General features: G+C 31.5%; 1 pseudogene; it reads left to right on the plus strand.

Moving 5' to 3' along the window:
* The window catches only part of LOC149563891 (cysteine desulfurase 1, chloroplastic pseudogene), a 53,923-nt pseudogene extending 30,503 nt beyond the window's left edge, over positions 1-23,420 (plus strand).
* The last annotated feature ends 402 nt before the right edge of the window (positions 23,421-23,822 follow it).

Raw genomic sequence — 23,822 nt, forward strand, 5'->3', positions numbered from 1 at the left:
AAATATTGCACTATGAGTGCCGAGACTTGACCACAAAGTTGTTTGCAATAAATGCTTCTCTATAGGCCTAATAGGCCAAAATTTTTCAAAAATACAAATCCAAAAAAAGGTTGCAAATAAATTGTAAAGATGCAAATAATGGAAAATACATATCTGAAATGATCATACCAACTGCATAAATAAAGCCTTCAAGTGTTAGTTCTCAAAAAATATTTTCCTCAAATTTTACTATAGCCTAGGGTAGGAAAATTTATAGTTAAAATTCATTGAATTGACACTCCAGACATAGTGATGAGGTCTACTTTGGCTCTAGACACTCCAAATAGCTATAGATTCTTTGGATCTAAATCGGGGTCCTCCTAGTGGTGAAGCAAAAAAAAATGGTCTCTAATGGCTATGAAATGATCCTCCCTCATCTCTGATACTATGTAAGAATTTGATATAGCTCTAATACCATGTAATAATTTTCCTTAGGACAAAATGACACTAGGATCAAGAAGTATAAGGCTTAGCACAATATGGACCAAATGATGTATGATCATAATAACAATATGAAAATGAATAATTAATGTATAATACACACTAGAAGTGCCTGTGTATACAAAGGCCTCTAGAATGAAGAGGAGTTAGTGAAGAAATAAGCTCAACAACTAAGCACACATCCACCAAAAGTGGATTATTCTCCATTATGCATGAATGTACATTAAATAATGAGAGGATAAGTATGATAAGGTGTACCTCATATAGAGATGTTGTAGAAACCATATGCTTAGATTAGTTGCTAACTTCTACGTTCTCAACAAGAGAACTCATATTGATAATGCATACTCCTAAGTGTCTAGATAATGGACTAGCCTAAGTAAACTTAAGTAAAGTGTAGATAGTAACTAATTATTTACACTAACATTTTGAGCTATGGTACAGATAGTCACCCAATGTAAAGTACTTTAAGGTATTTGGAAGCAAGTGTTACATTCTTGAAGAATTCAAGAATTATAAAGTAGATTTAAAAAGGGCAGAAGATATATTCCTAGGATATTCCACAAGAAGTAAAGCTTATAAGTTTTTAAATACTAACAATAACAATGTTGTGGAAAGTGAAAAATGTAAATTTTGATGAATATATAGAAGTACATGAGGCTAAACCTCTGAAAGAACCAGATGAATACATATCATTTATATACTCTTAGGAAGGTATACGTATTGAGGAAGATGCTGCAAATCAAGTTACAAACCAAAAACAAGTTTTAGTGACTGTTGAGTCACACACTATGAATACTGAGTTGCATTTATGAACTGAGTTACATATAGATACTAAGTTACAAAATGAATTTGAAACACATTTAGATTCAAAAATTAGCACAGATGTTGAGCTACCTGACAAAGATGTACATAGTGACTCTAAAGCTAAGAGACAAAATGAAAAAACTAGAGCTTAACAAGGATTGTTTGGAAATATAAGAGGAGTACTTGAGAGAGGAGGGCTGGATCAATTATTACTCAAATAAATCAAAGATCCCTTGGATGTCAAATAAAATTTAGATTGATAAAACTGATTCCTATTGATACATAGTAAGTATACAAAAAAAATTTTAACTCGGCAAATGTAGAGTGTATATTACTTTAATAAATCTTAAGATGTTATTAGTAATTTACTTACAAGCATGAGAGAAATTACATGAACACATAAGACACAAGGATTTAACATGAAAACCCAATATGGGAAAAACCATCAACATAACTAGTTACTATTTTTCACTCTATTGAAGTGAGCATGTTAGGAGCCAAACCTGTTAAAGGTTACAAAACACACTATTAGGTGCGACCCTATTAAAGGATTTAATCACCCTATTAGGAGTGGCCTTGCAAGATGTCAAGAAAAAAGTTAATGGAATTTCCACCCTGTTAGAGGATTTAAAAATGGCTATCAAACCACTCTGTTAAGAGATTTTAGATCACTACTACAATGGTTAGCGAGTAATAATGAAATGACCTGATTGTGATGAAACTGAATTGCTGATTATAGATCACTATACTAGTTTATACTTGATCCTTCCTAATTGAATGACACTTTTTATCTCCATAAGGATACATTTTTATCCTTTAGGTTTTCTTCCTCTCTTCTTATCTTTTTAATTCAACTTGCATATCACACACCTAAAATCACAACTTGACCTTTTACTTATACCTTCTAGATTATCAACTCAATTCAAATACAAATTAGAATAACTAATATTCATCATCATAGTCAGCTAGAATCAATACATAAAATAATTAAGTTCACATGCCAAAATAAGAAAATCCTTTGTTAGCCAACCCAGCTCAGTAGAAACTAACTCTAAAGCAATTTCTAATGTTAACCAATAGGAGCTCAGTTAACACTATGAACTTGCTAAAATCATTTGGCAACTGAGTGAACGTGGTCAAAACTAACTCTATCCAACTTTCCCTTTATTAACTAAGTGAGCTTGGTTAACACTCTTTTCTACATAAATTCCTTTGACACCTGAGTGAGCTTAGTAGATACTACCTTCTATATAGAGTAAACTTAGGAATGCTTTGTAGACTAGGAAAACTATCTTTATTGACCAAGTGAGCTTGGCATGCACTAACTGTCAACTAATATGACATTTGTGTAACATCAAAGACAACATACAATTAATCAATTGTGTCTAAAAATCTTCCTCTTTGATATTAATGGAAACACAACATGTCATAGCACAATGGAATTTTAAGAAGACTCCCTCTATCAGAAAGTTTCTCTCAATTTGATTTTACATAGTAAATTTCTCCTCTAGTATTTTCCCTCTATGAAGGAACTACTTAACTTCTCTCTCTACAAAATTTGAAAAAGATATGGAAATTATGTGATAGTAAACTTCTCCCTGTTTGACAACACATGCCAAAGGAAATTCTAATTAGTATCAATGTACCTTGAGTACATATTCATCTATAATATGTCCTTGTCAATACTACATCAACTGATTCATCGCCAACTTAGTTCATGTTGGTGGATCACTAAACTTTATTTAGTGAGCTTTAGATAGGGGAATGACCCCTAACTTACCTCTTAGATGCAAAAATGCATCCTTAGGTAATGGCTTGGTGAATATATCTACAATCTATTCTTTTCTATGCACATATTCCAATCTAATTTTTTTTCTTTTGTACTAATTCTTTTACAAAGTGATACATTATAGAAATATGCTTTGTTTTCGAATGCATCACTAGATTCTTTTATATGTTGATTGTACTGGTCCTATAACAATATGTGACTATTGGCTCTTTAATCTCAACCTTCATTCCTTCCAACAATTGTTTAAACCAAGCAATGTTAGAATAGTTTATTATTGTTGCCACATACTTTGCTTCTGCTATGGATTGAGATGTTCAATTTTGCTTCTTGCTTGTCCAAGATACCATCCTTTTGCCAAGAAAGAATGCTCCACCACTAGTGCTTTTTCTATCACCAAGATTTCCTACCCAATTAGCATCAGTAAACACATTTAGGTCAAGATTGCCTCAAAGTTTGTACCATAAGCCATAGTCTTTAGTGCCTTTTAGATATCTCAATATCATTTTTATTGCCATCATGTGGTTTTCTCTAGGTTTTGCTAAGAATCTCACCACTATCCCAACTACTAAGGCAATATCAGGCCTTGTATGTACCACATACTATAATTTCCCAATCATTGATCTGTATAAGGTCTAATCTACTTCTTTGGAGTCATCATCTTTGATAAGCTTAAGTCCAGTACACATGGGGGTATCAACTAGTATTGAATCTTCCATTCCAAATTTCTTGAGTATCTCTTTGATATATTTAGATTGAGTGATATAGATACCATTTCTATTGTGTTGTATTTGCAATCCAACAAAGAATTTTATTTCACCAAACATGGACATTTTAAATTATTTATTCATTTGTTTTGAAAATGCTTTGCATAAGTCAACATTTCCTATGAATAGAGTATCATCCACAAATATTTCTACCAACACAATCTTATTATCTAGTCCTTCCTTGATGTATAGGCTACCATTATCATCTGTTCTTTGAAAACCTATGTATCAAATAGTTCTGCAGTTTTTGATCTCATCAAATTTAGCATAACTGAGAGTTGATGCAATATCAATCATCATGATGTTATGGTTCTTTTTATTAGGAATATCTTCAACTGATAGTGTTCTAGTGGGAGTTTTATATTCTTCATCAAGATATTTGCATCCTAAATGATTGATGGTAGTTAGATGAAGCCTCATAAGTCCTTTCGATGTTGCAAAGTTGTCTTTGTTCAGCTTTGGAATCTCTGTCTTGTAAGAAATCTTGATCTTTAGCTTACATCCTTGAAACCTATCTCTGATACCAATTGTTGGAAATATAAGAGGAGTAACTAAGAGGGGAGGTGTGAATCAATTACTACTCAAATAAATCCTAGATCGCTTGGATGTCAAATAAAATTTAGACTAATAAAATTGATTAGTATTGATACTCGGTAAGCATACAAAAGTTTTTATAAATCGGCAAATGTAGAGTGTGTATTACTTGAATAGATCTTAAGATGTTATCAATAATTTAGTTACAAGAATGAGAGAAATAACATGAACACATAAGACACTAGGATTTAATATGGAAACCCAATATGGAAAAAACTACCAATGTAACTAATTATTTTTCACTCTTCTAAAGTGAGCCCTGTTAGGAGCCAACCCTATTAAAGGTTAGAAAACACACTATTAGGTATGACCCTATTAAAGGATTTAATCACCCTATTAGGAGTGGCATTGCAAGAGGTCTTGAAAAAATTCAATGAAATTGCCACCTTGTTAGAGAATTTAAAAATGGCTATCAAACCAACTCTGCTAAGAGATTTTAGATCCCTACTACAATGGTTATAGAGTAACAATGAAATGACTTGATTGCGATGCAACTAAATTTATGATTACAGATCATTGTACTAGTTCATACTTGATCTTTCATAATTAAATAATACTTTTTCAGTCGACAAGGATACCTGCTTATCCTTCAGGTTCACTTCCTCTCTTCCTATCTTTTTTATTCAACTTGCATATCACACACTTGAAATCACAAATTGACCTTTTACTTCTACCTTCTAGATTGTCAAGTTGGCTCAAATACAAATTAGAATAACTAATATTCATCATCATAGTTGACTAGAATCAATAGATAAAATAATTAATCTTCATATGCCAAAATAAGAAAATCCTTTGTTAGTTGACCTAGCTTAGTAGATACTAAATCTGAAGCAATTTCTTGTGTTAACCAATAAGAGTTTAGTTAACACTTCAAACTTGAAAAAATCCTTTGGCAACCAAGTGAACTCAATCAAAATTAAATCTATCCAACTTTCCCTGCATTAACTGAGTGAGCTTGGTTAAAACTCTTTTCTGCATAATTTCCTTTGACACCTAAGTGAGCTCAGTAGATAGTACCTTTTGTACAGAGTAAACTTAGGAACACTTAGTAGACTAGCAAAATTGTCTTTATTGGCCAAGTGAACTTGACATGCACTAACTATCAAATAGTATTACATTTGTGTAACATCAAAGACAACATACAATTGATCAATTGTATCCAACATATATAAAAGTGCATGAGGCTTAAACTATGAAAGAACCAAAAGAATACAAATCATTTATATATTATTATGAAGGTATTCCTACTAAAAAGGATGCTACAAATCAAACTACAAACCAACAATAAGTTTTAGTGATTGCTGAGCCACACACTATGAATACCAAGTTGCATTTAGGAATTGAGTTACATGTAGATGCCAAGTTATAGAATGAATTTGAAACACATTCATATTCAAAAATTAGGAGAGACATTGAGCTACCTGACATAGATGTACACAATGACTTTGAAGCTGAGAGACAAAATAAAGAGACTAGAGTTGAACCAATATTGTTCAAATATGTCTAAAGACATCATCTTGCTACACAAATTATTGGAGATAAAGATGTTAGACCAATAACAAGAAATAGAAGGAGAAATGATACATGTTTTCTAAGCATAAAAGAGCATACATTAGTGAGAGATGCATTAGAAGATATGGATTGGAGAAAATCCATAGAAGAAGAGATTAAACAAATTAAGAAAAACAAAACATGAATGCTAGTTCCTAGACCAGAAGAAAAAAATGTTATTGGCACCAAGTGGGTATTTAGAAATAATCTAGATGAAAATGGTGAAGTCACAAGGAATATGGAAAGATTAGTCTACAAAGGATATGCACAAGAAGAAGGAATTGACTATGGAGAGACATTTGCCCCATATTGCTAGATTGGAATGAGTAAGAACATTACTTGCTTATTCTACATACAAATGTTTCAAAGTATATCAAATGGATGTTAAATTTGCATTCTTGGATGGCATATTAGAGGAAGAAGTTTAGATAGAGCATCCATAAGATTTTGTTGATGTTAACAATTAGAATGTGGTATGTAGATTACACAAAGCTCTATATGGTTTGAAACAAGCACCAAGAGCATGGTATGAGAGACTTCATAAGTATCTTATGAAGATTGGATTTGAAAGGATTGCTGATGATAACAAACTATACATAAAGATAGAGAATGGAAAAGGTATTTTTTTATCTAAACTTTTTGTTGATGATACCATATTTGAAGGACAAAATGCTTTAAGTAAGACTCTTGAAAATGAAATGAAGCAAGAATTTGAAATGCCTATGTCTGGAGAAATCAAATTCTTTATGGGTTTACAAGTATATTAGATGAATTATGGTATATATATCACTTACTCAAAGTATGTCAAGAAAATATTAAAAAAATTTGGATTGGAGGATTCAAAACTAGTAAGTACAAATATGGTGACAAGATACAAGTTAAGATCCATATTAAATAGTAGAGCTGACTTTGCATGATCTATAATTGGAAAATTAAAATCCATAGTACATAGTAGAGCTGACATTACATTATCTATAAGGATAGTTGCAAGATTCTTAGCTAATTTCTTGGAGAATCATTTGATGGTTGTAAAGAGAATAATGAGATATGTAATGAATATGGTCTATATAGTATAAGAAAAATGAGAAATTTGAATTAGGAACCTACACTAATGCTAATTGGGCTAGAAACATTGATGACAAAAAGAGCACCAATGGGGGACCATTTTTCTTAGGTAAGAGGTTGGTCACCTAGACCACCAAGAAACAAAAGTGTACTTCATAATCTACTACTAAAGCCAAATATGTTGCTACTACTATAAATTGTACAAACATTGTATGAATCAAACAACTACTGAAAGGAATGAAGGAAGAGATCACAGAACCAATAACACTGTATTGTGATAATGCAAGTTCTATCAATATACCAAAGAATCCTATGATGCACACAAAGACTAAGCATAATGCAATCAAGTATCACTACTTGAAAGAATTAGTTCAAGATAAAGAGGTGAAGATGGAATATGTCAACACGTAATAATAAATTGCTCTTATCTTCAAAAAAGCATTACCTAAGGATTCTCATGAGTATCTAAGAGGTAAACTAGAGGTGATACCCCTATCAAAGGCTGTCTAAGTAACAAAAGGAGTGCTCTACATTAAACAAGCTAATTTTCATATTTTAAACATTGATGTAGTGGATCGTACTTTAGGAGCTATCTAAAGTAATCAAAGAACTAACACTCCAACTTAGTCACAAGAAAGGTGATAGGGGGAGAAACTAAAGAAGTTCATATCTGAATATTAAGATGACAAGTCTTTTTCATTGTTATCAAAGAGGGAGATTGTCACTAATCAAGGAAATGCAAGAAAGAGGGAATCAAGGGAGTGATTGAGGAAGTCATTATTGAGGGATTGTTGAGGGAGATAATTGTTGATCAAAGGAAAGTACAAGTATGATGATAGAGATAGTGAAATACAAGAAAAAGAGATTAGAGTTTTACCAAAGAGGGAGAAATCCTAACATCTACCTAGTAAGAGGGAGATATGGTAAGAAGAAATTCAAAGAGAGTTATAAGGAAGGATTTTTTAATCTACTCAAAAGACAAAAGTTGTTGATAGAGGGAAAGATTTAAATACAAGGAATTATTTTCTTTTTGGTATTATCTTAATTTTTTAACCTAGTTAGTTTAGTTTGGTTTCCCATCAATGTCAAAGAGGGAGATTGTTCAAAATAGATTGAAGAAGACTATTAAAGAGGGGACAATTGAGAATAGATTGATATAAGTATGATCAATATGCTTTAATCATTATTTTTTCACTAATGTCAAACCTACTATTTTTTGGTAAGATAATTTCTTATATGATTAATTACTATCACTTATTTGACTGATGAAGATGATTTTATCAAAAGATGTAACAATAATAGCTAGAGGAAAAGGTTGAGTTATGATTATAAAAAGGAATACAAGAATCAATTAAGAGATAACATGATGCATTGATAATCTACTTAAGGTTAAAAGGGCTAGTTACACTAAGAAAGTTTAGAAGAACAAGTTACACAAAGTTTGTCTGCCAAACCTTGACCAAGTGGATAGCATGTGCTGAGAAAAGTCTATGCAAGCCAAGCAAAAAATCAATTGGATTCAAGTAAAAGTTTATTCTAGTGTATGCTAAGTAAAATAGTGGATGTTGAGTAAAGTTTAGTTGATGTCAAACACTACTAAACTTTACTTCAAGCCGAGTGATTTTATAGAGGATGTTGAGCAACATAGTATGTGCCAACCATCAGAAGCTAGATAATGCTAAGTGGTTGTTGTTGAAATCTAATTGAAAAGATCATTGTTGAGAAAGAGGGAGATTGTTGATGAAGAATGTTTTCAATCATTTTTTTGTCATTGATATCAAACCCACTATTTTTTGGTGAGATAATTGCTTATAAGATCCAAGTACTATCACTTAGTTGATTAATGAAGAGGATTTAATCAATAAGATGTAATAACAACACCTAAAGGAAAGGTTGAGTTATGGTTATGTAATGAAGTAAAAGGATTAGTTAAGAAAATGATAAAATGATGTATTGATAATCTATTTGAAGGTGAAAAGGTTGGCTACACTTAGAAACTTTAGAAAAACAAGCTATAACAAAATTGTCTACAAAGCTTGACTACATTCAATAGTGGGTGCCGAGCAAAGATTATTCATGCTAAGAAAAAAAATAGTTGGTGTCAAGTAAAAGAAAAATCTAGTGTGTGCTGAGTAATGTAGTTGGTATAGAGAAAAATACAATAGATGCCGAGATTTGCAATTGGTGTCAATTAATAAAATATGTGTTAAGCATCAAAAAATCAATAGTGTTGAGCTGTTGCATTACTTGAAAAGTCAAAGATTCACCAAATCATAACTAACAAGTTTGTTATCTTAAATTTTGTGAAGTAGGTAGAAGATAAGGATGATGAGCTGGTGCTATAGAATTTTAGGTTAACTATTTTTAAGTGATTGTACGTGGATTCTACATGAAGTTTCTAGAAGAAACAAGATAAAGGGTTGATACATTGTATATTTCCTAATTCATTCAAACCCTAATCTAAGTAAGGGAAATTAGAGTAGGAAAAGCATTCCAAATTCCTACTTAAGGAACTAAAGGTCACAAAGAAAAGTGTTGTTGGCTAAAGTGTTCAAGAAGGCATTAAGAAGGAAGAAGAACGTATAGAAACTCTACTTCATAAAGTGATCATAGGGGTGACTGCATTGTCACAACAAAAAAGAAGACTCAAGGAGAAAAAATCTTGAGAAGTGAACAAGCTATTAGAGCTACGAAGACTAAAAGCCAATAAAATTTGTTAACTAAATTAAGATCTAAAATTTGCAAGTTATGTTGTAAGTTGTATAAGATCAAAAGCCCTTACTATTACTCTCTAACAATTGTATTAGTCACAAAAAAATCCTTTGGACTAAGGTTGGTCTAACAACCATTTAGAAATCCTTTAACAGGGTAGCATTCCATGTGAATGGCCCAAAGTCCTTTAACCAGGCTCACTTCTAATAGGGTGATTGAAATCTCTTAGCCAAATCACACTTATTAGTGTCTGTTGTAATGTTTAACAAGGTTGGCCTTTCACAGGGAATCACTTCAAAGGAGTGAGAAACAAGTAGCATGTTACTAGTGGTTTTTTCCAAATTGAGTTTGCACATTAATCATTGTGTTATGTGTTGATATTTTATGTCTTATTATTGCATGTTAATTTATTAGTAACTTGCTAATTAGAATGTTTAGCTCGAATGCATGAATGGGTTAAATGGGCTCACTATGCTTAGTGAAAAAGTTTTATTAGGACATCTGGACCTTGAATAACTAATTCACCACCACCCCCTAGTCCAAGTTATTCTAAAGTATTTATAAAAATTGGTATCAGAGCCATCTATTGATTTAGTTTGAAGGTACTAGAAGCATAAAGATCAAGATGTCTAAGAGAGAAGTTCCCAAGCTCAACAAAGACAACTTTTCTGCATGGAAAAGTCTAATGAAGCTACACCTTGGATCAATAGGTGGCCATGAAAAAACCCCAATCATAGTGGAATATGTTGATCCAGCTAGTGTGCCTACTGCCAAAGATATGAATAACAAGAACGAGCATATCCAGGCAATGCTAGAGATTTCCTGTACCCTCAACTATGTGGAATTTGATGACATCAAAGGATGTGACACTGCATTCAAGATGTGGGAAGCCTTGTTAACTATCTATGGAGGAGATAAAAATGTCCAAAGAGCCAAGTCAAAAAACCTTAGAGGAAAGTTTGATGACATGAGAATGAAGGACGGTGAGAACATTGTTCAATATGCCTCTCGAATAAAAGAAGTTGTAAGTGCAATTAGAAGTTTTGCTCATCATTTAGATGATAAAATTGTTCTTAGCAAATTTTTAAGAACCTTGCTACCTATCTAATGAAAATATGATAGGAAAATGAGACCAAACTAGGAGTAATCTATTTTACCTAGATATGGAGGATGTTGCTTGTCTTATTGTAAGATTCGATGATGTGTGGCTATGACACAAAAGGCTATGTCATATCAACTTTGATAATCTAATTAACATTAGCAATATGAAGAAAGTGAGAGGTTTGCCTAAACTAAAAAATCCTGACAATACAATGTGCAAGCAATGTTAGCTAGGAAAGATGACCAAGTCAAGTTTCAAAAGAAAAACCTATGCTTCCAAAGAAGTATTGGAGATAGTTCTTACTGACCTAGGTGGTCCAATATAAGTGCAAAGTTACAAAGGAGATAGATACATAATGTTGTTTATTGATGATTACTCTAGAATGATGACTAGCATGTTTTTAAAGAAAAAATCTAATGCCTTTCAAATGTATAAGTGGTATCTAGTTAGGGTTGAGAAAGAAATAGGAAAGAGTCTGAAGAGTCTAAGATCAAATAGAGGAGGAGAGTTCACATCAAAAGAATTTGAGACATTTTGTAATGACAAAGGAATCAAGAGACAAACTTATGCACCAAAAACCCATCCATAGAATGGAATTGCTAAGAGAAGAAATAGATCAGTGATGGACTATGCTAGAACACTAATGACGGAGAAGAATGTTACTCTAAAGTACTAGAGAGAAGCTATAAGTATAGTTGTCTACACCCTAAACTAAGTACAAATCAAGAAAGGTACAAATGCAACACCTTTTAAATTATATTATGGTCACTCACCTAATGTCAAACATTTCAAGGCATTTGGTAGCAAATGTTATATTCATAAGGATACTAGAAATGGTAAATTTAATACAAAAAGTGATGAAGGCATATACCTTGGTTATTTGACAAGAAGTAAAGAATATAAGTATTTAAATAATAACACCAATAAAATTGTGGAAAGTACAAATGTAATTTTTGATGAATACACAGAAGTTCATGATGATGAACCCATCAAAAAACAAAAGGAATACAAATCATTTGTTTATTTCTATGAGGGAATGCCTACTAAAGAAGAAGCTGCCAATCAAATTGGGAATCAATAACAAGTTTCAATAACTACTAAGTCATGGCTAATGAATGTCGAGTTGCATTTAGATGCCAAGTTATAGAATGAAGAAAATGCTCATTCTAATTCTAAAGTTAATACACATGATAGAGATATTAAGTTACCTAAAAGAAATACACAATGAATTTGAAGTTGAAAGGCCAAATATGGAAATAAGGATAGAACCAAGATTATCCAAGTATGTTAGAAGACATCACCCTACTAAATAGATCATTGGAAATAAGGATGCTAGACCAATGAGAAAGAATAGACTAAGGAGTGAATCATGCTTTCTAAGTTAAATAGAACCCAAAATAGTGAGAGATGCACTAGAAAATGATGATTGGTACAAGGCTGTGGAAGAAGAGATTGAACAGATAGAGAAAAAGAAAACTTGAAACCTAGTTCCAAGACCAACTAATAAAAATGTGATTTAAACCAAATGGGTGTTTAGGAACAAGCTAGATGAGAATGGTGAGATTAGAAGAAACAAAGCCAAACTAGTTTGCAAAGGATATGTTCAAAAAGAAGAAATAGATTATGGGGAAACATTTTCCCTTGTTGCAAGAATGGAAGGAGTGATAACATTACTTGCATATGCTTCCTACAAAGGATATAAGGTCTACCAAATGGATGTCAAGTCTGAATTTTTGAATGGTATATTGGAAGAGGAAGTCTACATGGAACAATAGAAGGATTTTTGGATGACAACAAGGATATGGTGAGTAAACTGCATAAAGCACTCTATGGCTTGAAACAGGAACCAAGAGCATGGTATGAGAGGCTTCAAAAATATCTTATGAACAAATTAGATTTTAGAGAACTAATGATAACAACAATCATTATATCAAGAAAGAAAAATTTAAGGACATATTGTTATCTAAAATCTTTTTTGATGACATAATATTTGGAGGTAAAGATGCATTATGTAAGGATTTTGCCAATCAGATGAAGCATGAGTTTGAGATGTCAATGTTTGGTGAAATCAACTTCTTTGTTAGCCTACAAATCTATCAATTGAAGCATGGCATATTTGTTACCCAATCAAAGTACATCAAAGAGATACTTAAAACATTTGGACTAGAATATTAAAAACCTATGAGTACACCTATGATAATAGGACATAAGTTATTAAAGAATGATGAATCAACTAAAGTAAATTAGACACTATATAGGTCAATGATTGCTAAGTTACAATATGTTGTACATAGCAGACCTAATATAGCATTGTTTGTTAGAATAGTTGCAAGATTTTTTGCAAATTCAAGAGAGAATTATCTTAGGGTAGTAAACAGAATCATGAGGTACCTCAAAGGAACATATGACTCTAACCTATACTACAAGAAGAATGAAAAATTTGAGTTGAAAGCCTACACTGTTGCAAATTGGGGAGGAAATATAGATGAAACAAAAAGTAGCAATGGAGGAGCACTTTTTTAAAGTAGAAGAATGGTTACTTAGACTAGTAAAAAGAAAAGTTGTACCTCACAGTTCATAGCTAAAGTTGAATATGTTGTTGTTACCATCAACTACACAAATATTGTATGGATTAAGCATCTATTAAAAGGTATGAAGGAAGAGATAACTAAACTTGTGACATTTTATTGTGATAACATGAGTACCATCAATATATCAAAGAATCCTATGATGCATGCCAAAACAAAGCACAATGCAACTAAGTATCATTAATAAGAGAGCTAGTGGAAGATAAAGAAGTGAAGATGGAATATGTCAACTCAAAGGAATAAATTGTTGACATCTTCACAAAACCATTACCTAAAGATGCATTTGAATACCTTACAAGTAAGTTAGGGGTGATACCCCTATCCAAGGTTGTTTGAGCAACAACAAGACTACCCTACATCAAATAGGTTTATGTAGAGGATACTTACTTTAGGTTTTGCCTAAAGTAATCAAAGTACTAAAATTCTAAAATAGTCACAAGAAAGGTGACAGAGGGAGAAATTGGAGCTACTACAAATTTTATATCTGCATAATAAAATGTCTTTGGAATTGTTGTCAAAGAGGGAAAAATAATAAAAACTAATCAAGTTAGTAGGATCAAAAGAAGAAAGGGAGAAATAGTAGCTAAGAGAGAGTAGAATAAAGAAGGAGAAAAAGAGATAGAAACAAAAAAAATAGTGTCTTAGCAAAAGAGATGATTACCCTAATACTTTGAAAGAGGGGGCTATTAAAAAAATTTAGAGGGAGTCATAAGAAATTGGAAGATTCTAATAGAAGGAACAATATTGGAAACAAGATTTATTTTTGGCATTTGCCTTTCTATTTTAACCTAGTTAACATTTTGATAACTTGTTTGATCAATTTGGTTTTCCATCAATGCAAAAGGGAGAAATAGTAGCTAAGAAGGAGCAGAACAAAGAAGGAGAAAAAGAGACAACTAAAAAAATAGTGTATCAACAAAAGAGATGATTACCCTAATACTTTGAAAGAGGGAGATATTAAAAAAATTTAGTGGGAGTCATAAGAAATTGGAAGATGCTGATAGAAGGAACAATTTTGGAAACAAGATTTCTTTTTGGCATTTCCCTTCCTATTTTAACCTAGTTAACATTTTGATAACTAGGTTGATCAATTTGGTTTGCCATCAATGTGAAAGAGGGAGATTGTTGATGAAGAACATTTCCAATCATTGTTTTGTCATTGATGTCAAATGTATTATTTGCTGGTGACATAATTGCTTATAAGATCCAAGTACTATCACTTAGTTGATTAATGAAGAGGATTTAATCAGCAAGATGTAACAACAACACCTAAAAGAAAGGTTGACTTATGGTTATGTAATGAAGTACAAGGATCAGTTAAGAAAATGATAAAATGATGTATTGATAATCTATTTGAAGGTACAGAGGTTGGATACACATAGAAAATTTAGAAGAACAAGTTATAACAAAACTATCTACAAAGCTTGACTAAATTCAATAGTGGGTGTCGAGCAAAGATAGTTCATGCCGAGCACAAAATTAGTTGGTGTCGAGTAAAAGAAAAATCTAGTGTGTGTCAAGTAATGTAGTTAGTGCTGAGAAAAATACAATAGGTGCTGAGCATCAAAAAACTTAGTAAGTGAAAGGTAAATTCACAATTGGTGCTACTACATTATTTGAAAAGTCAAAGATTTTCCAAATCAGAACCAACAAGTTTGTTATCTTAAATTTTGCGAACTAGGTGGAAGATAAGAATGATGAATTGGTGGTACAAATTTGAGGTTAACCATTTTTAGGTGATTACAAGTAGATTCTACATGAAGTTTCTAGAAGAAACAAGATAAAGGGTAGATACATAGTATCTTACCTAATCCATTCAAACTCTAACATAAGTGAGGAAAATTAGAGTAGTGAAATAATTCCAAATTCCTACTTAAGGAAATATAGGTCACGAAGCAAAGCATAGTTAGCTAGAGTGTGTGAGAAGACATCAAGAAGGAATAATAGAGTACAGAGACTCTACTTTGTATAGTGACCACAAGGGTGACTGCATTGGCACAATGAGGAAGGAGACTCAAGGAGACAAAAGCTTGAGGAGTGAACAAACTTTCAAACCTGTAGAAATTAAAAGTTAAGAAGAATTGTGAACTAAATAGAGATCTAAAATCTACAAGTTATGTTGTAAGTTGTATCAGATAGAAAAAACCCTTATTGTTACTCTAATAATTGTATCAGTCAGGGAAAAATCCTTTGGCCTAAGGTTGGTCTAATAAACATTAAGAAATATTTTAATAGGGTGGCATTCTATGTGAATGGCCTAAAGTCCTTTAACTAGGCACACATCTAACAGGGTGATTGAAATCCATTAATTAGGTCACACTTAATAGTGTGTGTTGTAACCTTTAATAGTGTTGGCCTTTCACAAGGCATCACTTCAAAAGAGTGAGAAACAAGTACCATGTTACTTGGTAGTTTTTCCTAAATTGAGTTTCCATGGAAGTCACTATGTTATGTGTTGATATTTCATGTCTTATTGTTGCATGTTGATTTATTAGTAACTTGCTAATTAGAATCTTTAGCTTTGATGCATGAATGTGATAAATGGGCTCACTATGCTTACTAAAAAAGTTTTATTGGAACATTTGGACCTTGAATAACTAATTCACCCCCTTATCAATTATTCTAAAGCATTTCTAATAGCTACATTATTTAAAAGATCATGAATTTGATGGATCTAAGTCAACCAGTTTATGTTTTTGAAATTTGTGAGCTAGGTGGAAGATAAGGTTGATGAGATGGTGGCACAAAATTCAAGGTGAACCATTTTTAGAAAAATTCAAAGTGGATACAAGGAGAAGTTTCTAGAAGAGATATGAAATGAGGGTAAATTCATTGTATCTTACTTAATCCACCCTAACCCTAAATTGGATGATAGAAAATGGGTGGCAAAAGATGTTAATTTCCTATTTATAAGAATTGTTGGTCAAAAGAAAATGTTGTGATGTGTGAGAACCTAAGGAAGACAAGGAGTCAAAGGTTTTGCTTCATCAAGTGACCTAAGAGAAGAGTCTGCATTGGTATGTTAAGAAACAAGGTTTAAGGATATGAATGCTTGAAGGGTGACCAAATTATCATAGTTGAAATGTATGAAGGCCAAGTAGAATGGAGGAATGAAATAGTGATCTGTAATCTACAAATAAAGTTATAAGTTGTTATCAAATCAAGCTTTACTATTACTCTCCAATAATTGTATCAATCTAGGGTAAATCCTTTAAATTAAGGTTGACTTAACATTCATTTGTAAATCCTTTAACTAAGTGACATTCTAAGTGAATGGTCTAAACTCCTCTAACAAGACTCACTCCTAATAGGGTGATTAAAATCCTTTAACAGGGTCACATTTAATAGTGCGTATTGTAATCTTTAATAGGGTTAGCCTTTCACATGGCATCACTTTAGAAAAGTGAAAAAGAGTAGCATGTTACTAGTGGTTTTTTCCTAAAATGGGTTTCCACATAAGTCATTATGTCAAGTGTGTTGATGAATTTATTATTTTTCATGTTTACAGTTTTGTAAGTTGATTTGAAAGTAACCTACAAGTTTTGGGTATGTGCAAGATCATGGTCAACCAAACTATGCCCTTAAGTGGTAATAAAAAATTAGAAAATTAGGGTTATGTCACCTTGACATGCAATTTTCTGCTTGTTATCAACTTTATATCAAAAAGTTGAGAGAAAAGAATCTCTAAAAAATTCAATCTAGTTTCTAAACTACTAGGACTTATTTCAAAAAATAAAAATTGATTGGTTAAAATTTTGAATTTTAATGCAATATTACAAAAATTTCAGAACAAAAATAAGAAGTAGATGTATGTCTAGCCAACTTAACCAAAATGAAATGATAATATTTTTTAATAATATTCTAGATATAAGTAATAGACTCATGCTTGGATGTGACATAGATTTTTGGGTATTTTTATTCTGAATAATTAATAAATAGTTAATTTTTGACTTTAGTATTTTTGGAATAAAAAACTCTCATGTCTAACCACCTTAACTAATTCAAAACTCTATAAAATTTAATTTTTCTCTTTTTTCCTTATAGTAGAAGAAACATAGAATGTGATGCATCTTTTGGTTTTAAAAAATATTGTACCATTTGAAATTTATAATTGTTTATCACGTAGTGCGTCATTCAACACTTTATACATAACTCTATTAGAAAATAATTAATAATTATTTACTAAACTCATAATTTGACAAACCTTACATTTATGGAAAGATAAGAACATTTTTAAGAAACCCTTTTCATTTCATCAAAGTTTGGTGAAAAAAAGTTGTTAGCTACATATTTGAAGCAAAAATCACATAAAAATAGGCCAAAAGCACATTTCTAGGATGCTTTTATAGTTGACCATATAGGTTTGGTATCAAAATAGATAGTAGACCTTATAAAGATATTAATTATTTTCATTTAGTATCAAGGTGGGTGGGAAAAATGTTGGAATACATTTTGAAATGGTTTGAGATATTTTAGAACTATAGATTTTTTAGATCGCCACTTTTTGACACACCATGATCCTACACATACCTGTTTAAGTGATTGGATAATCTTATAGATGCATGCATGAAGATAAATGTTTTATGGTTCATTAAGCTATGAAAATTTTTATTTATACATCTGAACCTTGGATAACTAATTCACCCTCCCCCCCTCCCCCCTCAATTATTCTAAAAGTATTCCAACAATATTGTTCATTATTTTTATCAACTTATTTTTAAACTTAACATGGTAATTAACTCTAACCCTATTGAATAAATATTAAAGAAACATTTGATACAATTGTATATATATGTATAAAGAAATTTTTTAAAAATGCATATAAATATTTAAGGATTTTAGAAAATATATAGAAGATAGTTTTAGGGCTTGAAGAAGATATATAAATATTTCTCATTTAAAAAAGATTAGGGAATAAAAGAGGTTTCTATTTATCCAAATCATAAAGACAAATTAGAATCTCCAGTTGAAACTCTAACTCTAAAAGAAACCAAAATTCTAGGTTAGAACATAGATCTTTCCGAACAAGTCAAGTGGAAAATGAATTTTTAATCTCTTATTTTGGAGTTTTCTTCATATATAATGGTTATGGACATTTTTTCCCTTTGAAATTTTGATATTTGAATGTAGATTGGGGTTATTTTGAGTTCATTTCTACTTTAATATTAGTTAGGAGGTAATTCAAGAAAGTTAATGTATAATGATGTATTGATGAGACAAAAAATCTATCAACAAGTAATAAAAGTTATAATTATTATTTTTAAATAATATATGAATATAATAAAAATTTATTGATCATTCAGTTAGTCATTCATTTGGGTAACTAAATGTTAGTGATAATTTGTTTAGACATTTATTTGATCATTTATTTAGTCACTTGTCTTTGTCCAACCTTGTTATTTATCCAAAGACCAAATTAGTCATTTATTAGTTACTTTTACTGATAAATTATAAAATATTACTAGAATTTGATCACTTGTAGTCAAATAACTAAAATATTTAGTCTTGCAACCAAAACTTTTGGTCACATGGTCATTTATCTATCAAATATCTACTAATGGTACTACTAATATATATAATAACATTTAGAAGGCTGATAGATCACTCAAGGACCAAGTTCCTTTAGGTTTTCCTTCAAAGAAAGACCAATCTTGTAGTATTACCAATTTTTCAATTGAAAAATGAATCAACCATAGAAATTCTTTAGCATGAAAATAAAAATATCTATTCATTTTAGCATACCAAGGAATGTTTTTGGCATGATTTTATCCTTGAATGTAAATGATATCAAATTACTATGCCACATGCTTAGTGAATGCCTCTAATTACAAGTACATAGTAAGAAGTCATGCAAAATTTTATTCCTTAGTTGCTTGTGGGTAAGGAATAATAATGATTCAAGGATAAAATCTTAATTTTAACTATAAAATTATGGAGGTTAGAATCGTGGTTATATGATATTGTTTAAAATATATAAAAGGGGTAGGGCTCATACTTTACAACTATGGCTTTCTCATTATAATTCTAATGGTGAAGGTTTTTAATACGTGCATAAATACATGAATTCAGGGGATATTTGAAGCTTAAAAAACCTCTCTAATACAATTAGTAACCTATTCTATGTTGGATGTGGTTGGTATAATTTGAAAACTTAATTGACATCTCTCATGTGAAAGCAAGTGCTATTGTATTTACCAATTTAGTTAAGACACCATGATGTGTGTTAAGTATATCTTGTGGTTCAAATAAGTATGGAAAAATGAAGTTGGTCTGGAAAATGTTGACACTGCTACAAATAAATAGTTCATATACATATGTATTTTGAAGAATGTATGAAAATCTTCTTTTTCAAATTGTTAATGTTACAACTTTTAGTTTGGAAGTGATTAGTTCAATAACTATGAGAAAAAGTACTTTTTATAACAACAGAAACAAAACAATAAAAAAGTGTGTTTTTGCTAAAAATTAATATTCTAAAATTATAGAAACAACAAACCAAATTAACTATATATACAACAAGGTCAAGATAGAACCATTGAGAACATAATAGCAATACATCTAGTCATCCAACTTAATAGTGGGTAGGCAACTTACACATGATAAAGGGAGGAGAATGATACAATACAAAATAATTATTCTTTTTTATATATAAGAAACTATCAAGATAATATTTTCATAGAGGTGTATGATACAAAGAAAATATAGTTGAACTCATAAAGAGAGAGAATAAATATCACCAACTAGAACATAGTGCAGATAGTTTTGAACTACAACACCCATAGGCTACAAAGAAAAGGAGAAACCATAGTTAGATAAGGATATACATTTTGAGAGATGGATTAAATCAAAAAAAGAGGTGGAACTATAGGATCACCTTAGAAGGAGACATCCTTAGCCTAAAATAATACATCAAAGGAAGCATCAAAAGTAGGGAATGTTGAATGATAATCATTTTCTTCATTCCACTAAGTGATAACTCAAACATAGCCCTACCAGATAACAACTTTAGCATTTAGAGGGAAACTTCAATCTCACATTCTTAATAGTAGAAATCCCACCACAAATTGACCTATGAAGAGTCTATAAGATCCCCATAAGTAAAGTACTTAGAAAAACTAATTCAAGGAGGTTCAGTTAGAACTCCATCTTGTATAGAAAAGGGCACAACTAAGGAAAAATCCATTAGATCCAACACAATTAAAGGTTAAGTAACAATAGACAAGGTCCTAGAAAAAATTGACAATCCCATCAAATGGGAACTAGCAACAAGGTTTATTTACACCTTTCCAACCACTCTATATGGAGATGTTATTTATTGTAGTTATATTTTCTAGAAGATGTATTATTTGGAAATATAAATTAAAGATGAGAAAATATTATTTGTATTTCTTAAAATTATTTTTCTTGATTATAGTGCTCCATGGTGATCCAAAATTAGTGTTAGCAATTAATGTAACTATGGTTATTTATTTATCTTTAAATCTTTTTATGTTGTCTTCTAACATGAATAGTTTTTAAGTAACATGAAATATGATGTGTGTTGTGAATCTCATCATGGTATGTAGAGGTCTATAGATAATTTGTGAGTGATGTGGATCTTTGGGAAGTGTGATGATACACACTTGTGATGACTATGGAATTTTTTTCTAGTGTTTGTGTAAATTTAATATTGGTAAATATACAATGTGTTCATGGTGTTGGGACTAAAAATTTCATGGTCAATTTTGAACACCATTGGCAAAATCAACCCCTTTAAACACATTTTAATGCATTTGTACCTAGCTGTACTTTTGAGCCTTGTGAGGTGTTTAATGTTTCTAACACCTTCCATTCAACCTATCCACCTATTCCATGAAGTTAAATTGTTGTTCTGAGTCATTTTGTGAAGTCCCATTTTGAGCAATCATCACGTTTTCACTTGTGTCAAACAAAAATAGGAGGCCATGTTTGCAAGTGAATATCTCACACCTAGTATTGTTTCATGACCCACCACTTTGGGAATGTCTAGTGCACATACCTGAGGGCCTATGTTTTAGATTTTAACTGATTTTGAGTCTATTTGCCTAGGTTTTGAATCCCTCAAAGTTGGTCAGTTGTCAATGTCATGCTGATATGAAATGTTCATAATTCTAAGAAGCCCTATTTGATGAGTTATAACTCTAACCCAGTTGAGTAAAATGCTAAAATTACTTTTGTGTTGCATTTTAGAGGTGAGAGACATGCTATGTTTCAAGTTTGAGCTTATGAAAAATCTGTTTGATATGTTTTTGAATGCAATTCCAAATGCAATTTCCAGCTTTTTATTGGTGTTAGAATTTGTAGATTTGTTAGTACCCCTATTTGTGATGTTAGATCTCAAGATCTATGACAGATGAGAGTGAATGGATTGTACCATTGTGTTGTACTACAAAAATAATTTAAGTGTGCCAATTTTTAAGCTTCGATGAATCCATCTGCAGACTTTCCCATGTCAATTCCAGTTGCAAAAAATGCTTTTCTGCCATACTTTCTTGTCTGCAATTCTAAGTAGCCCACTTTGACCATTCACCATTCGCATCCAGTTATTTTTCATAAGACCAAATTGCAAATTTATACTCTCCTCATGACAGTGAACCAACATCCTAGTTTTTGTTCTTCCAAGTGTTAGTTTGCCTAGTTTTTGAAGCCAATTTCGAACACAATTTAGTGTCTTCTGACATGTTTATGTCCAGGTGATTTTAAGAAAGCAATTTTGATGGTCAATATCTATTGACCCTAAATTCATCATGAAAAAAGATTTGACATGGTAAAAGTGTGTGGAACAAAGAATCAGTGCCTTGATTTTTAGAGCATGCTTAGGTGTTTGGATCAATTTTTAAGGTTGGTCAAAGGACCCTCTAGTATTAAATAGGCAGTTCACAAGAAAGTGATAAAATGAGTTTTTAATGATAGATCATCGGTCAAATTTATTTCAAACCAACACCAGATGACTTATGAGTCATTTTTGTAGTTTAGTTGTTTAGAAATAATTTTTTTTTAATCTAGACCCACTTTAGGGCCCGGATAATCCTACCAGATTGATAAGATGTTGGAATTTGGGGTGTCAAAAGATGTGACAATGTATATGGTCCATTTCAGTGAGGACAAAATTGAAGTGTTTCTATTGCAATTGAATTTAGTGAATATGAGCTAACTCAAAGAAAGGTGGAAAACTTCATCAATGCATTCAACTCTGAGGAAATTGTATTTACTTGTAATGCAACAAAGGCAATCAATATTGGTTGCATATTCATGGGGTCTTACAAATATGGAGGAACTATTCTAAAATTTGTGAATTTAAATCAAGAGGAAGTCCTTGATCTAGAACAATTAAAGAAACTTATATGCAAGAAGACAAAGCTTGTGATCATACAACACGTCTCTAATACTCTTGGACGTATTAATCCTATTCAAGAAACTATTCAAAGGACATAGAACTATGAGGTGAAGGTGCTTGTTGATGCTTACCAAAGTGTGCCACACATGGAAGTTGATGTACAAAAGCTAGGAGTAGACTTTGTTGTTGCATCTTCACATAAGATATGTGTACATGGATCATTCTACATATGTAGAACCTCCTTCCAAGCTTGAGACTTGTACTCCTACAATTGGCGAGGCTATAGGATTTGGGATGGCAACAGAATATTTATTAGGCATTGGAATGCAAAGGATTCATAAGTACAAGGTTGAGCTGGAAAATTATCTTTATCAAAGTCTATCAAGCATAAAAATGTGGGGATTTATGGGCCTACACCAAACACAGTTAGTCAATGAGTTGCACTTGTTCTTTTACTATGGAAAATGTACATCCAATTGATATTGCAACCTTTCTTGATCAACAATATGGAGTTGTAGTTCACTCTAGACACCATTGTACTCAACCTCTTCACCATTACTTTGGAATCAATCCAAGTTGTCGAACAAGCCTTTATTTTTATATTATAAAATAAAAAACAATGTTCTCAAAAGAGTAGGGGACATCATGATGGTAGGCATTGGTAGCCAGTCAAAGAAAGCCACCAAGTGGTAGCAAAAATGGGAGCACAAGATTGCTATGAAAAATGTTCTTCCCTTAGAAAATTTACATTCTTTTATATTGAATCTAAATAGTAATAAAGTTGCACATTATATAACAACACATGGAAGAGGTAGAATAACACACAATGATAGTAGTTGGCTAAGACAAAAGAACTGCAAGTAAAAAAGGGTAGCCTCCATGCCATTGAAAGCATAAGGCAACCTACAGCAAAGGACAATGCTAGTCAAAAGGAGATCATAGAAAATGAGAGGTCCTAGCTCCATGCCATAAAAAGAGTAATCCACAAAAAATAGGGAACATAAGTCATTTTAAA

This window comes from Cupressus sempervirens, chromosome 4 (genome assembly GCF_028749045.1).
Source record: "Cupressus sempervirens isolate cs-2001-9-10 chromosome 4, ASM2874904v1, whole genome shotgun sequence".
NCBI lineage: Eukaryota > Viridiplantae > Streptophyta > Pinopsida > Cupressales > Cupressaceae > Cupressus > Cupressus sempervirens.